Source organism: Myotis myotis, unplaced genomic scaffold (assembly GCF_014108235.1).
Source record: "Myotis myotis isolate mMyoMyo1 unplaced genomic scaffold, mMyoMyo1.p scaffold_m19_p_10, whole genome shotgun sequence".
NCBI lineage: Eukaryota > Metazoa > Chordata > Mammalia > Chiroptera > Vespertilionidae > Myotis > Myotis myotis.
The window spans coordinates 34,699,541-34,712,629 of NW_023416314.1; the positions used below are offsets into that span (position 1 = coordinate 34,699,541).

Here is a 13,089-nt window from a genome sequence, read left to right on the forward strand (position 1 = left end):
CGACTGCGGGTGGCCTCAGTTCCAGAGGAAGTCATAGTGCTGTGGGTCCGTGTGCCTGTGATGTCAGGGTTTTGCGGGAGGTGGACTGTGATGTCACAGCAGGCTCCGGACCTTAGCGCCAAAAGAAGTTCAGTCTCCTGTCACGAGAAATCACAGCAGATTTGAATGGAAAGTTGTTCAATATTAGCATTTCACAATTTTAATCTTTTAAAAAAGATCAGACCCATCTCAGTAGGAGAAGCTAGCCTCTTCCATTACTGACTCCAGCAGGAAGCTGGGAGATGCATCCTCAGTCCTTCTTCACCGGCCTTTATTTGCAAGAGCCTCTGCCATGTACCTATGCCACATTGGAAACCACTCAAGAAAGCGCAACCTGTGGGAATCATCAATGAAACCCCGAGAACTCCCATGAGCCACCTGGAGGCTACGACCAAAAAAAAAAAAAAAAAAAAAAAAGGTAGCTACACGAAAACCAGTGTCTTTCCTTTCACTTCTCATAGTAAAGCATCATCTCGAAAACCTTCTGGGGTCCTTTCTCCAAATGTTCTGAGCGGCATGAGAGGGAAGAGCCTCATAGAGAGCAGCGTGGATGCTCAAACCAAGAATAAGGCACCATGGGCAGCCATCCACCAGGGCGAGGAGGGGGAAGGGCCTCTGGAATGCAGGGTGCTGGTGAAAACTGGAAACACCAAGGAGAACATCACATTCTCTGCAGCCCACCAGGGCAGGAATAGGATACGATCTATGAAAATAAAGGGTCCTGTTGTATGGATGGGAGAGCTACGAAAAGAGGGATACGATCGGGGGACCATAAAGAAGCCAGGATACAGTTAGGATGAGGGAAGCCAGAGGCCGGTGCCACGAGCCTGAGCCTTTTGTGTGTGGCAATGAGCACTGTTCTGTGCACTATGCGAGTGACAGTGGGGCCGGCATCTGCACTCGGAGGCCTCTGTCTGTCACCCAGATGGTGGCCTTCCTGGAGCGAAGAGCTGGTGCTGCTCTGCAGTGGGGAGCCTTTCCGGGCCATCCAGAGCTGTGCCTCCAGCCTCTGAGTCCTTTTCTGCCCCCGGGGCTTGTGAAGAGCCCACAGAAAGGGGAAATCCTGAGGTTGGTGAATCCCAGAGAGAGCCAGTCCGCGTCCTGGACATGGTAGCCCAGCTGGAGTCCCAGCGTCTGAAGCGGTACAGGGAAGCGGGTGCTGCTTGCACATGGCACTCAGGCTGATGAAGGTGCCTTGGAAGCACCTGACACTCGGGTGAATCCTCCTGCGGGGTCTGTACCTGTGGGCTGTGGCCCGTCAAGAGCTGACCACTGTTCTCAGAAGGAGAAGCAGGCCTGGGATGGGGCTCCTCAGGGCTGACCCTCAATGCCAGCAGGCGTGAGTTCCCCCATGGGTAATGCAGAAATAGAGCCAGATCAGCAAACTGCTGTAAAAAATAGCAATAGGCACCATGCAGAAATGACAGAAGGTCTTGAGTCACCTTTTCCTCCAACTCAAGCCATCAAGTCGCCTACAGGTGCCATTGAATGCATGAGGAGAGAGCTTGGGCCACAAGATCCTGAGCAGAAAAGAAAGGAATCTGTGTGCGTTGGCCTCACTGTGTCCAAGGTGCAGAAGGGCCAGCCTTCTCGGGTAAAGCCCTGTGAAGACCCACTTCCAGGGAGGCTGTTTTTCTATTAGTTAGCACCAGCACCTGTTTTTCTATTACTTAGCACCTGGTTAGCACCAGCCAGACTGTTCCTGGTTGAATGAAAGCACAGCACAAGTGTCTGCGGAGGCCAGCCGCCTGATGGTGCTGCTGAGGGGATGGTGCCTCTGCGGAGAAAAGTGTTGCAGCCGATTCATATGTCCCAATGCCAGCCTCTCCCGTGGGAAGTATAGTACCGGTGCGTCAGGCCTCCAGTTGGAAGAAGCAGGGGTCTCATGACTTTCTGGAGACCAGGTTTAAAACCCAGCATCTTCTGGAGCCTAAGCCATAGATGGCTTTCCTGCACCACCACGTTCTGGTGAAAATCTTCAGGTTTTCAGGGAAGAAAATCTTCAGGTTTCTTCCCACCAAGAGTTTAGTGGCTCTTAAATGTGCCTGCTGCTATTTCAAGTTCCTCATTGAGTACTACAACATCAGGCCAGCAGATTCTCGCTGGGTTCGAGATCCATGCTATAGAGAGGACCCTTGTAAGCAGTGCAAGAAAAAATATGTGAAGGGGGATGTGTCCCTGTGCCGGTGGCATCCCAAGCCCTATTGCCAGGCATTGCCCTACCGGCCAGGATACTGGAGGTGCTGCCACCGCTCTGAGAAGGACTTCCCTGGCTATAAGCTTGGGCTTCATGACAATCACTGGGTCCCTGTTTGCCAGGGCTTTCATCAGGTGATCCATAAGGAAGCAGAAGGGACTGAAACTGAAGAGGAATACTAAAGTCTATCCGAGAGGCAACCAATTGATTGATTTTTAAAACTGCGAATTACCACCTAGATATCCCAGTCAAGTAAATGTTGCCTCTCAGAGCCCTCACCCTAGGGGAATCTGTGCCGGTTTCTGCAGGACTGCCATTGCTTGGGTATATTTTCGTTTACAAGCTGTACAAGAAAACTGGTCTCATTGTTTTATGTAAGTGCCTCCTATTTGAACCAGGGTGGCAGCCTGCGGTTTGATTCACTTGGCCATGACTAATTATGCCTGTTTTTGTTTTTGTTTTTCAAATCAAATCCATCCTCAAAGGATGGAGACTTGCCACCATCAAGGATGTTCAGAAAAGGTCACTGTGGACTGTGCAGGCAATCCCCATAAAGCGGTTCCAGAGATGTTTTGAGCACTGGCACCATATTTGAAATAAGTGAGTAGTGTCCTATGGGGAGAACAGCAGCCATCTTGGATGAGAAGTGTGCTTACGGAGGAAAAGTCAGGCACCTTACCTGACGCCTTGCATGCTTGATGCAGTGAGACTGCTGTTTGTGGTTGGAGATGGATGTCATGCCCTGTGGTGTTTACAGTGTGTATAATGGCTGTGTCCTCATAGGGCTGTGAAAGTGCACATTAAACCTGAGTAGCGCCTTTGCCTTAGATGAGCGCCCTCGGCCCCTCTGTAAATAACACTATTAAAATCCAGTTGTGTAGAGTGGACAGCTGACTGAACAACATAATCACCACAATGCAGCTAAGATAGTGTTGCAGGTACAATTGGGTGTGTGTTTGTTGTCTCAAATTTGTAAATCCTGTGTAAAATATGAATGTTTTCCAAATAAATTATGATTGTTTCCCGTTTCCTGTGTAATATGTGAATGTTTCTGAGAAGAAGCTCTAAATAGTTAAGCTGTTAAAAAGATACCAGATAATAGTTTAACTAGACAACCTTAAAATTAGCATAGAGAAAAATTCTTCATTATATTTTAGTGCTCCAACAAGAATGAGAGATTATCTAGTCAGATTATAACATTGTCTGTGTTTTATTTATTCTGTTGAGTGACAATGTTTTTGTTTTTTAATTTCAATAAAAACATGCATCTTAAAAAGCACACACACACATAATCTCATCTGACCATCCCAGCAACCCCTGAACAAGCTGTTATCATCACACCCCATGCCCCACCTCCTGTTTGATAGATGAGGAAACTGAGGCCCAGAGGGAGTGCTGTCTGCACCAGGCCCTACACTAGTAAGTAGTGTGACTAGATTCACTCTCAGGACACTTGACCAAGACATAACAGCCAGAACATACATGAGAACAACATTCCTGGAAAAAGTCTGAGAACAATGAATTTTATGACATTTCTGTTGGGGAAAGCTTTGAACCATATATATATATAATTTGTAAGGCTTTCCAGAGAACTAGTAGGCCACATTTCTATGTTGAATCTTTGACAGAATTCCTTGTTCTCCAGGAAATCTCAGTCTTTGTTCTTATGGCCTTCAACTGATCGGGTGGGGCCCACCACATTACAGAGGTCAATCTGCTTTACCCAAAGTCAATTGATTGCAAATGTTAATCCCATCCACAGAAAGAGACCTTCACAGCAACATCTAGAATTTGTTCCACAACTGGGCACCATTGCCTAGCCAAGTTGACACATAAAATTAACTGTCACAAGATGTAGATAAACAGGGACCCTAAGAAAGTTTTTAATTTAAGCCACTGTACCCCTGTACCCATCCTACTGTTTTGTTGTTTTTAATTAGCACTTTTTAAATGCATGAGAATAAAAAATGTTTGAAATTCTATGCCTTTTTAAAGGAAAAATATACTTTTCTCATAAAATGAAGACTATTTTTAAAAAGTCATACATGGTTAAAAAAGAGAATAAAAAATGCCAAGGTTTGATTTAAACATCAAAATAGTTGATGCGTGTTTAATTTTAGATTTTGCTTCATAGGGAAGAGTATTTGACTTCTGGTATGTGTGCGCTGACCTGTTTTAAATGGATTTCTACAAGGTCAGCACTGGGAGATCTCAGGTGTCATTTTGTGCAACCTCATGTGTTACAGATGGGAAAATTAGAGCGAATACCCCAATGGTACAGTTTGTCACCTCAAGCAAGTGGTAGAGCCAGGACTCCTGCCCAGTCACTGGTGGGGCTTCATTCATCAGCTTCATTATCCAGTTTTATTATCAGCAGAGAAAAGAAAAATAAGCACACACAAAGCCCACATTCTACACCATAGGGTTGCAGGAGCCATACTCAGGCCAGCTGTGAGCCAGATGTCTACCCTCCCCCCAAGGGGCTGCAAGGGATTCCCTGGCTCTCAGTGATAAGATGAGGGAGAAGATGAGGATTTCTGGTTTTGGGGGAGTCCAGTCCCTTGGTGGAGGAGTTGCCGAATATGGTCAGAGACCACTTGTCACGAGGAACATCAGGCAGGCCATGAGGTGTGGGACAGAGTGAAGCTGTCAGGCTGGAGTTCTGAGTTTCAGTCCCTGTTCTGCCTTCTATTAGCTGTGAGCTTGCTTTTCTAGGGCTCAGTCTTCTCCATCAAATGAGGAAAATAAAATGGCTTCACTGTATGAAGGCTGATAAGTCAGAAGACCCAGGTTTGAATCCTGCCTTTGCCACTTACAAATGATTCATCTTTGGGCAATTCACTTCGCCTCTCAAACCTCAGCTCACAGGAGAGGTAGTAATTCCTGGTTAGGATTTAAGGAAAGTAATTGATGTGAAGTGCCAACCATAATTGTCTGTCCCACGGAGTAGGTACCACATTCAAATTCCAGAGACCTCTGCTTTCCCGAGATCTCCAATCACGTTGAGACCCATGCAACAATCCTCACATCATCACCTCCACACTAATCAGTCATTCAACAACTATTTATTGAGGGACTCTACTGGGCTTGTCCCTGTCTCCAAGAGCCTGCATGCTGAACCTGCAGCCAGGACCCACAGACCCTCTGGAGGTGACATATTTTAGCATCACCTTGACTGCACTGATGACAGCACTTCCAGGTCCCACCATGCTGGAAGAACTTGCCAACACTCTCTGGTGGGAAAACCACGAGCTTGGCAAGGAGGGGTGGAATAGAGCCCTGAGGGTGGGTCCTGACAGCTGGTGCTACTCAAGTATTGATGATGCCATCCGCCCACCCACGCTTTGGAAACTAGGTGTGGCTGCTTTTGTGTCTCTCTCCAAACAGTAACAAGGGCTCACTCTTTTTCATCTGTGGAGGAACATATAAGGTGAGGTTTCTTAAGATCTTTGTTTCTTTCTATCAGGCAAAATGTCAGTGGTCTCAAGAGGCCCCATTGATGTCTGGAATCTAGTGCCCAGCTGGTCTCCATGGGCCCCGAACCACACCTGTGCATCATGTTTGCCCCTGGAAACCAGGGCAGGAGACAAAGAGATTCCTCAGGAGCAGGCTTCCGGCCTCAGGTGTGCAGGGTCTGCAACGGAGCTGATTGTAAGCTGTTGTCTGAAGCCCAGCTGGCCTGACACTGTTCAATGAGTCACACTCAAATCTGTTTGCGGGGTTGCTCCAGGAAGGAAGGGAGATTAAAGCAACACAAAATGTGTGAGTCAGGAGGGAGCTGAGAAATAGCCTAAACCAACCTCCTATTGTGGGAGCCTCTGGAAATGTCCATGCTCAGGCTCAGGTGCCTGCCCAGGCCCCAGCTGGCAGCAGCTCCAGTCGTTCTCACAAGTCCCAGGGCTTCAGTTGCATCCTTCCCACTTTAACACTACCCTCACCCCCCAGTCATTTCATCTCTGAGGGGCCTCCTCACCCACTGAAACAACAGGGGCCCTACACAGCCATGCTAACAACTCCACTGGTAGATAAACAACAGACAAGCCCTCTACAGTTTCCCTGCCTGGGACTCAAACTCAGGTAACAAGCAACCACTGGAAGAAAGTACCCACCATCCTTGGGTGAGAGAGGCCTTATGGCCCCTGGTCTGTGGTTCCCAAGCCCTCTCTGCAAGACATAAAGTATAGGACACTCGGTCTCATTTTCATTTCAGAAGATTGAAGTCACCAAAATTCCCATCCTGTGGACTTAAGATTATCTCCCTTTCCAGGACTAATTGGTTCAGAGGATGCAACCCTGGCCAGATAATTGTCCCTCTTGCCTCCAGACAGAGACCATACCCATAGATTTATCGCCACTGGCAATCTTCTCACACCCCTTTATTTTATATATGAGAAACTGAGGCCAAGTGGGTTTAGGATATTTGCCATGATCACACTCTCTGGGAGTACCACCCCAGTTAGACACCAGGCTTTCCTCCTGCCCACCACTGTCTCTTCCTGCCCAGCACCTCCAGGCCCTGCCTTGGTCATTTTCGCTCAGCGCTCTAAGAGGATATCAACAAGTCTTATGGTTTGGGGCATAAATCCAAAATAGACTTTTTAGGGTGAAACAAAACATTGTCAAATCATTGAAGCATAAACTCCATTTGATCTCCTTTGAGCTCAGTTACTAGTTCCCAATATTCTTATTCTTCTTGAACCTGCAAATTAAAGCAGACCTGTAACACAAGTAGGGTCAGAGGCATCTGGAAAATCTAACTCTATCAGGGTCCAGGGTGGCAGGGATGGTGCCATTCACTAGAAAAAGGCAGTGGGGTAAGAGGACAGAGCATGCTTTTTGGAATTAAGCATAAATATAAAGCTTTTCTGAGCATCGTGGTGCTGTGTGACCCTGGGAAAGTCACCTAAGCTCTCTGAGTCTCAGTGTGCTCTGTAAAATTGGAGTAATGACACTTATCTCTCAGGATTATTGCAAAGGTTCAGGAGGTGATGTAGGTGAAGCACCCCATACCCTCTATGCACTAAACAAGCATTTTTTTTTAGTGAGTTTTCCTAACCTATCCCATTGTGGATTTTTTAATTAATGATAATTTGACTATGTACAAATCTCTTGTTCTTTGTGTGGTGTGTGTGTGTGTGTGTGTGTGTGTGTGTGTGTGTGTGTGTGTGTGTGATATCGTGTAGACTTGCCTAGAAAAAGGGTGAAAATGGCAGCAACCAAAAAAGCCATGCAACTTGATGACTAGATCCCCACTGTACATCAGAAACCCTTACTTCATCTTCCTCCTGCCAGCTAGCTGCCTTCCCTGGTACAAGTTACATACATGCCTGCCTTTCAGTGTCACCTATGAATACAACTCATACAACCTTTCTCACTGCCTGCTCTAGCAGAATGTAAAATGTTAGATTCTGTGCACCTGAAGGGGTGGTTATCTAGAGCAGCACTTCTTAGGGTGTAGGAACAATGCAAAAAGCAGTGTTCTCTAACCCAATAAGTTTAGGAAATGCTGCAATAGAGGGGTTTCTTATTGCAGGACTTCTCTGTGCCTTTAATCTGCCAATATGCATTAGCAATCTCTAAGTGTGGGATGTAGTGTTCTATGCTTCCCGAGGACATTTGACCAGTAAACTTACATTTGGAAGACCACACCCTGGCCCCAGTGTTGATTGCAAAACACTCAACAGACATGCTTCAAACTGCTTCCAGAGCCCAGAGAATGAGAGATTTACCTGTCCCACCATCTTCCCTCCATACAACAGGAAGAGCATCAAGGATATAGCTTTTAAGAGCAATCCCTTCTGGCAGCAAGAGGCAAAGAGGGCAGGTACCAAGATTAAGAACCTGGAGGGAGGCTGTAATGGCATTAAATGAAGGTGCTATTGGGAGGCCCCATGTACCCCAAATAATTACAGGAGGTTTCAGCTTAGAGGTGGCACAGCACACCCAAGGCAGCTGAGGAACATGGGATGTGAAGATGGCTGGATTTTTTTTAATGCTTAACAGCAAGGGGGGGGGGGGGGATGTGAATGTCAGAACCTTTACAGCTCTGGACTTTTGCACAAGCTGTTTTCTCACCTGAAATGCCTTCCTCCCTTGTTCAGGTATTGGGAACCACCCCACTCTAACACCCTGTTCCATCTGCTCTCTCTTTTTTAAAAATCAACCAATCCTCTGAAACCAAGTGTAATCCAAATGTCCGTTATCTCTTCCTTCTCCTGATAGCCCTAAATACCTGTTCTACCACCACCACCACCAAATAAACATACTGCGCATGAATATCAGGAGCAATGGGGAATTCACTGAAGAGACCACAGATGAGACTGGGGAGATAACTTACATGGCGCAGCAGCAGAAGTGGTGTGTGTGTGTGTGTGTGTGTGTGTGTGTGTGTGTGTGTGTGTGTGTGTTCATTCCCTATCTCCCTTAGACCCTCTCTCTGCTATGTTTCTCTGGGGTCCCCCTGCCTGTTTTACCCTTTTATGTAGTTTATAGCTGAGCTAGCACCTGTCTTTTATTCGAAGATCTTAGAGATTAAAGGTACAACTACAGACAATGCAGAGAAGTGGAAGGAGCATAATTATTAAAGTCAACACAGACCTCACTTCAAACCCTTGCTTTTCATCTTCTGAGTTGAGGGACACTGGTCAAGTCACTTCACTTTTCTATGACTTCATCTCCTATTGGAGAACGTGGGGATGTGCTCTGTTGCATGATTGTTTCGTGGATGGGAGAAGAGGACTATGAAACCCACAGCATGGTGCCTGGCACAGAACAGGCATTCAGTGGATCTCAGGAACAATGATTCCGAGATGCATTGCAAAGTGTCTGATCCCAGATGGTGTCTGTTAGAATGGGAAAGGAGAGACAGGTGCATAAGACATCATGTCTCAACATGGACTGGGGCCACACTGGAGTTGTGACAGGTCTCCGTTAAAGAGATTAAGCGCTTGGCCTTGCATGAAGCTCAGAGTGCCGGCCATGATGTGGCTTGACAGCTGAGCGTCAGGGACGGCTGTGAAAATAAGCCAGGCATCTCCCAGGGGCTGCCCTGGCGATAAAGGGCTGAATTAATTAATTAAAATAATAGTTGCAGATCTGCTTGACGTTCAAGTAGATAAATGACAGGGGCACCTAATTGGTGAATGTGGATGAACAGTTAATAAATGGCTTCTTGATTATAGTTCTAAAACATCTTTTAAAAAGTCACGATTTGTTTCAAATTCTGTTTGTGGATGTGCATGTTTCGTGTTGCTTTATAAAAAAGACTGCTGAGGCATAAAGTGGACGTACATTGCTCTGATTTTCAACCTGGTCACAAGTGATAAAGAACAGCATATTATAATAGTTGGCTCCTCCAGAAAACAGAACAAGTCAGAATAGTCTGCAGGTCTTAAATGCTACCTAGTACTTTGTATTAGAAAGACCTGGCCTTCAAAGTTAGACAAAGAAAGATCAAAATCCTGACTTTGACCCTCAAGAGAATGAGTTTGACCATAGTATTTAACTTCTCTAAGCCTCAGTTTCCTTTTCTGTGTAATGGGTGTGAAATGTTCATCCTCTCTTGGTTGTTCTAAGGCATAATTAAGACAACCTAAGGGAAAGTGGATGCCTGGCACATGGTTAATGCTCAGGACATGTTCATGTTCCTTCCTTAAAGATTGGATTTACAGGATTTACATTATTGTCAGTCTTCATGTTGGGTACAACAGGGGAGATAAACTAAGACTATTCAGAGGTTTATATATGCCTTCAGTTGGTTATTGGGAGTAGATGTAGGAAGCTAAAAGAACTCAAGAGTATACACTCAGCATTTCAGTACCATTGGTGGGCTAAGTTTCATGATCATGATATAACAGTGGAAAGAGAGATGCTGTTTAAAAAGAAGAAGGAAGGCAAGAAAGAAGAGAAGAAGGAAGGAAGGAAGGAAGGAAGGAAGGAAAAGGCAAGGCAAGGCAAGGCAAGGCAGAGAGAGAGAGAGAGAGAGAGAGAGAGAGAGAGAGAGAGAGAGAGAGAGAGAGAGAGAGAGAAAAAGAAAGAAAGAAAGAAAGAAATAAACAAATAAAGAAAGAAAGAAAGAAAGAAAGAAAGAAGAAAGAAAGAAAGAAAGAAAGAAAGAAAGAAAGAAAGAAAGAAAGAAAGAAAGAAAGAAAGAAAGACTCTCATGAAATGAGGGATTGGGGTCTCCATATATTAAGATCCTGATCATCTATATAGTGCTGTGGAAGTATGAGGCAAAGCATTTGGGTGGTAGATAAAAGCGGGGGGAAGTACACATAAATGTTATTATCATGGGAATGTGCTTCCAAGTCCTGTAGTCTATTCACCTACATGAAACCCTAATGCAGAAGCCAGAACTGGTGCAGGGTCAAGATTAACAGGAGGACAACCAACCACTATATACTCAAAGGAAGGAGCCACAAGAAGAACTGCTCCTTGGGACACTCCTTGGGGCTGAATGGTACTGAATCTTTTCATTGATGGTGATATACTCATAACAGGAGTTTGGTAGAAACTGCCATCTTTGAGGTTAAAACGTCCCACTTAAGCCCTCATGCTTTCTTGACTTCAGAACTTCAGCACGATCCCCAGCCTCCAAAGAACAGATTCCAATTTCCCAAAGGGAGATTACAACGGTACCATCTGCAGTGGCCTGCTAAGTGAGAAAAGGCTGCATGGATACCAGCACGGTCACACAGAAAGCCAAGCTGCTTTGCTAACGGCCTTGTAAATGTTGATGTCCTGGAAGCAGCAGAGACTTGAGCTGGGCATGCCTGGGTTTGAATTTTAGGTCCATCCCTATGAGTTATATAGCCTCTGGCAAGTTCTTTAAACTTTCTACATGTTTCCTTATGCATCAAAAAGAAACAATACTACTTATATTGCAGTGTCAGCATAGGGTTAAATAATACAATATATGCAAAATAGGCTACCCATCCCAGGAACATAGAAACTGCCCAAGGTGAAATATGAGGCTCTTTTCCTTTTGCTTTGTGGGATTGTTTGGCAGGTAGATTGGAGGAAAGCCTGGGGGATGGGGGCAGATTGCAGAAGTGAGTCTGAAAATTTTCTCCTGTGGGCAAGATGATGGAGGGGCACCATTTTATCCCAACGAAGTGTCTTGAGTGATGGAACTGACAGTCTGTTTGGAGAGATTATTTTGGAAGTATTAGACAGAGGAGAAAGGTTCAGGTAGAATGTGTCCAATCAATGTACCGGCAGGCATCGTCTTGCCATAACAACCCTTAGCTGCTCATCAGGGAAAGTTTACAGGGGCACAGATTGCCACTCTGACCAGCTCCCCAATCCCTCTTTTTTATGGATTTCAGAGAGTAAGGGATAGATATAAAGAGATAGACACATCAATGATGAAAGATACATTGATTGGCTGCCTCCTGCATGCCCACACTGGGGTTTGAGTCCAAAATCCAGGCATGTGCCCTGACTGGGAATCGAACCATAGCCTTCTGATTCATAGGTTGATGCTCAATCACTGACCCACACCAACTGCCCCCCCTCCCACCACCCTCCCACCACCCTCTCTATAAAAATTTGGCTTGGATCTTCCTTTCATCACATTGTTTTGGCGGATAAATGACTCACTGCAATTTATGGGTGCTTTTTTGTGTGAGTTCCTTAAGGAACTGAAAAAGCTTTGGCACATCAGGTCCACAGATGCCACCTGAGAACATAGAGCCCTTATGAATTCTGGCCTGAAAATGCAGGCCACTGGAAGAGAGGCCACAGGTCTGGGTCCCAGTCTTGACTCTGCGGGCTCTTAGCTCTGTGACCTTGAGCAAATTGCTAGAAACCTCTGACCCTCAGTCTCCTCACCTGAAAAATGGGGAAATGTTGGGGACAAGTTGTGGGGACAGTACCTTCTTAATGTATACTGTTATAAAAGTCTGTTAAAATGTGAGAAATTGTGAATTGCCAGCATGGTGAAGTAGAAGCACCAGCTAAAAGGTATTGAGTGACTACTACCATGTGCCAGAAATTACTCAAAGTTCTTTATGTTTTTAATTTTTTAATCTTCACCTCCCTATAAAGTAGGTATTATCCATAGCCCATTTCACCGGTGGGACAATTAAAACACTGAGAGGTTACATAAGTCACCCCAGGTCACAGAGCTTTTAGGTGCCAGAGCCAGAATCTGAACTCAGTCTGCAGGCTTTCCTCCAACCTACCTGCCAAACAGTCCCACAAAGCAGAGCCTGCAGGCTTTGCCACTGACCTCGACTTTGGAGTTGGGCAGACCTTGTGGTTGAGGTCCCCTCACTTATGATCTGTTTTGCACAGCCATATCCTTTAACTACTCTGGCCTCAGTGGCCTCATGTACAAAGTAGAGATGCTATTTCCTGACTCACAGGGTTGGTGCAAGTAACAAGTCAGGACAGTATGGGTAGCTGGATGAATTAACAAGAAATAAATTGGCGTTATGATTGCCCAGGAAGAAGAAGCTAGGTGTGATTCTGTAAGTCTTGGTTTTTCTGAGAATAGACAACAAATGGATGGAAATAAACTAATGGGGGAAAAAAAGAACAAAATAGTCGTGGATTATGATAAATATTAGGAGGAAGTAACCATGATAATAGAAAAGAAAAATAGATACCCATGTGAATAGGGTGATCCGTAAAGCAACACTGAGGAAGTAATAAATAGAATAAAAAATAGTGGTGATTGTTTTAATTTTGATATCAGGAGTTGGAGGACCCCTGATATGACTGAGGCAGCTAAGAGATCTGGGAGGAATCTATTTGAGAGAAATAATGGAATAATGATGGCATTTATTTTGCCTGGGGTGGGGGAAAGTGTGACAAAGAATCACATGCACCTTTTTTTGTGTAGAGTGAAT

The 13,089-nt window shown here is 45.3% G+C and overlaps 1 pseudogene; it reads left to right on the forward strand.

The window, feature by feature from the left end:
* The first annotated feature begins 339 nt into the window (after positions 1-339).
* LOC118664175 lies at positions 340-2,418 on the forward strand (annotated as a pseudogene).
* The last annotated feature ends 10,671 nt before the right edge of the window (positions 2,419-13,089 follow it).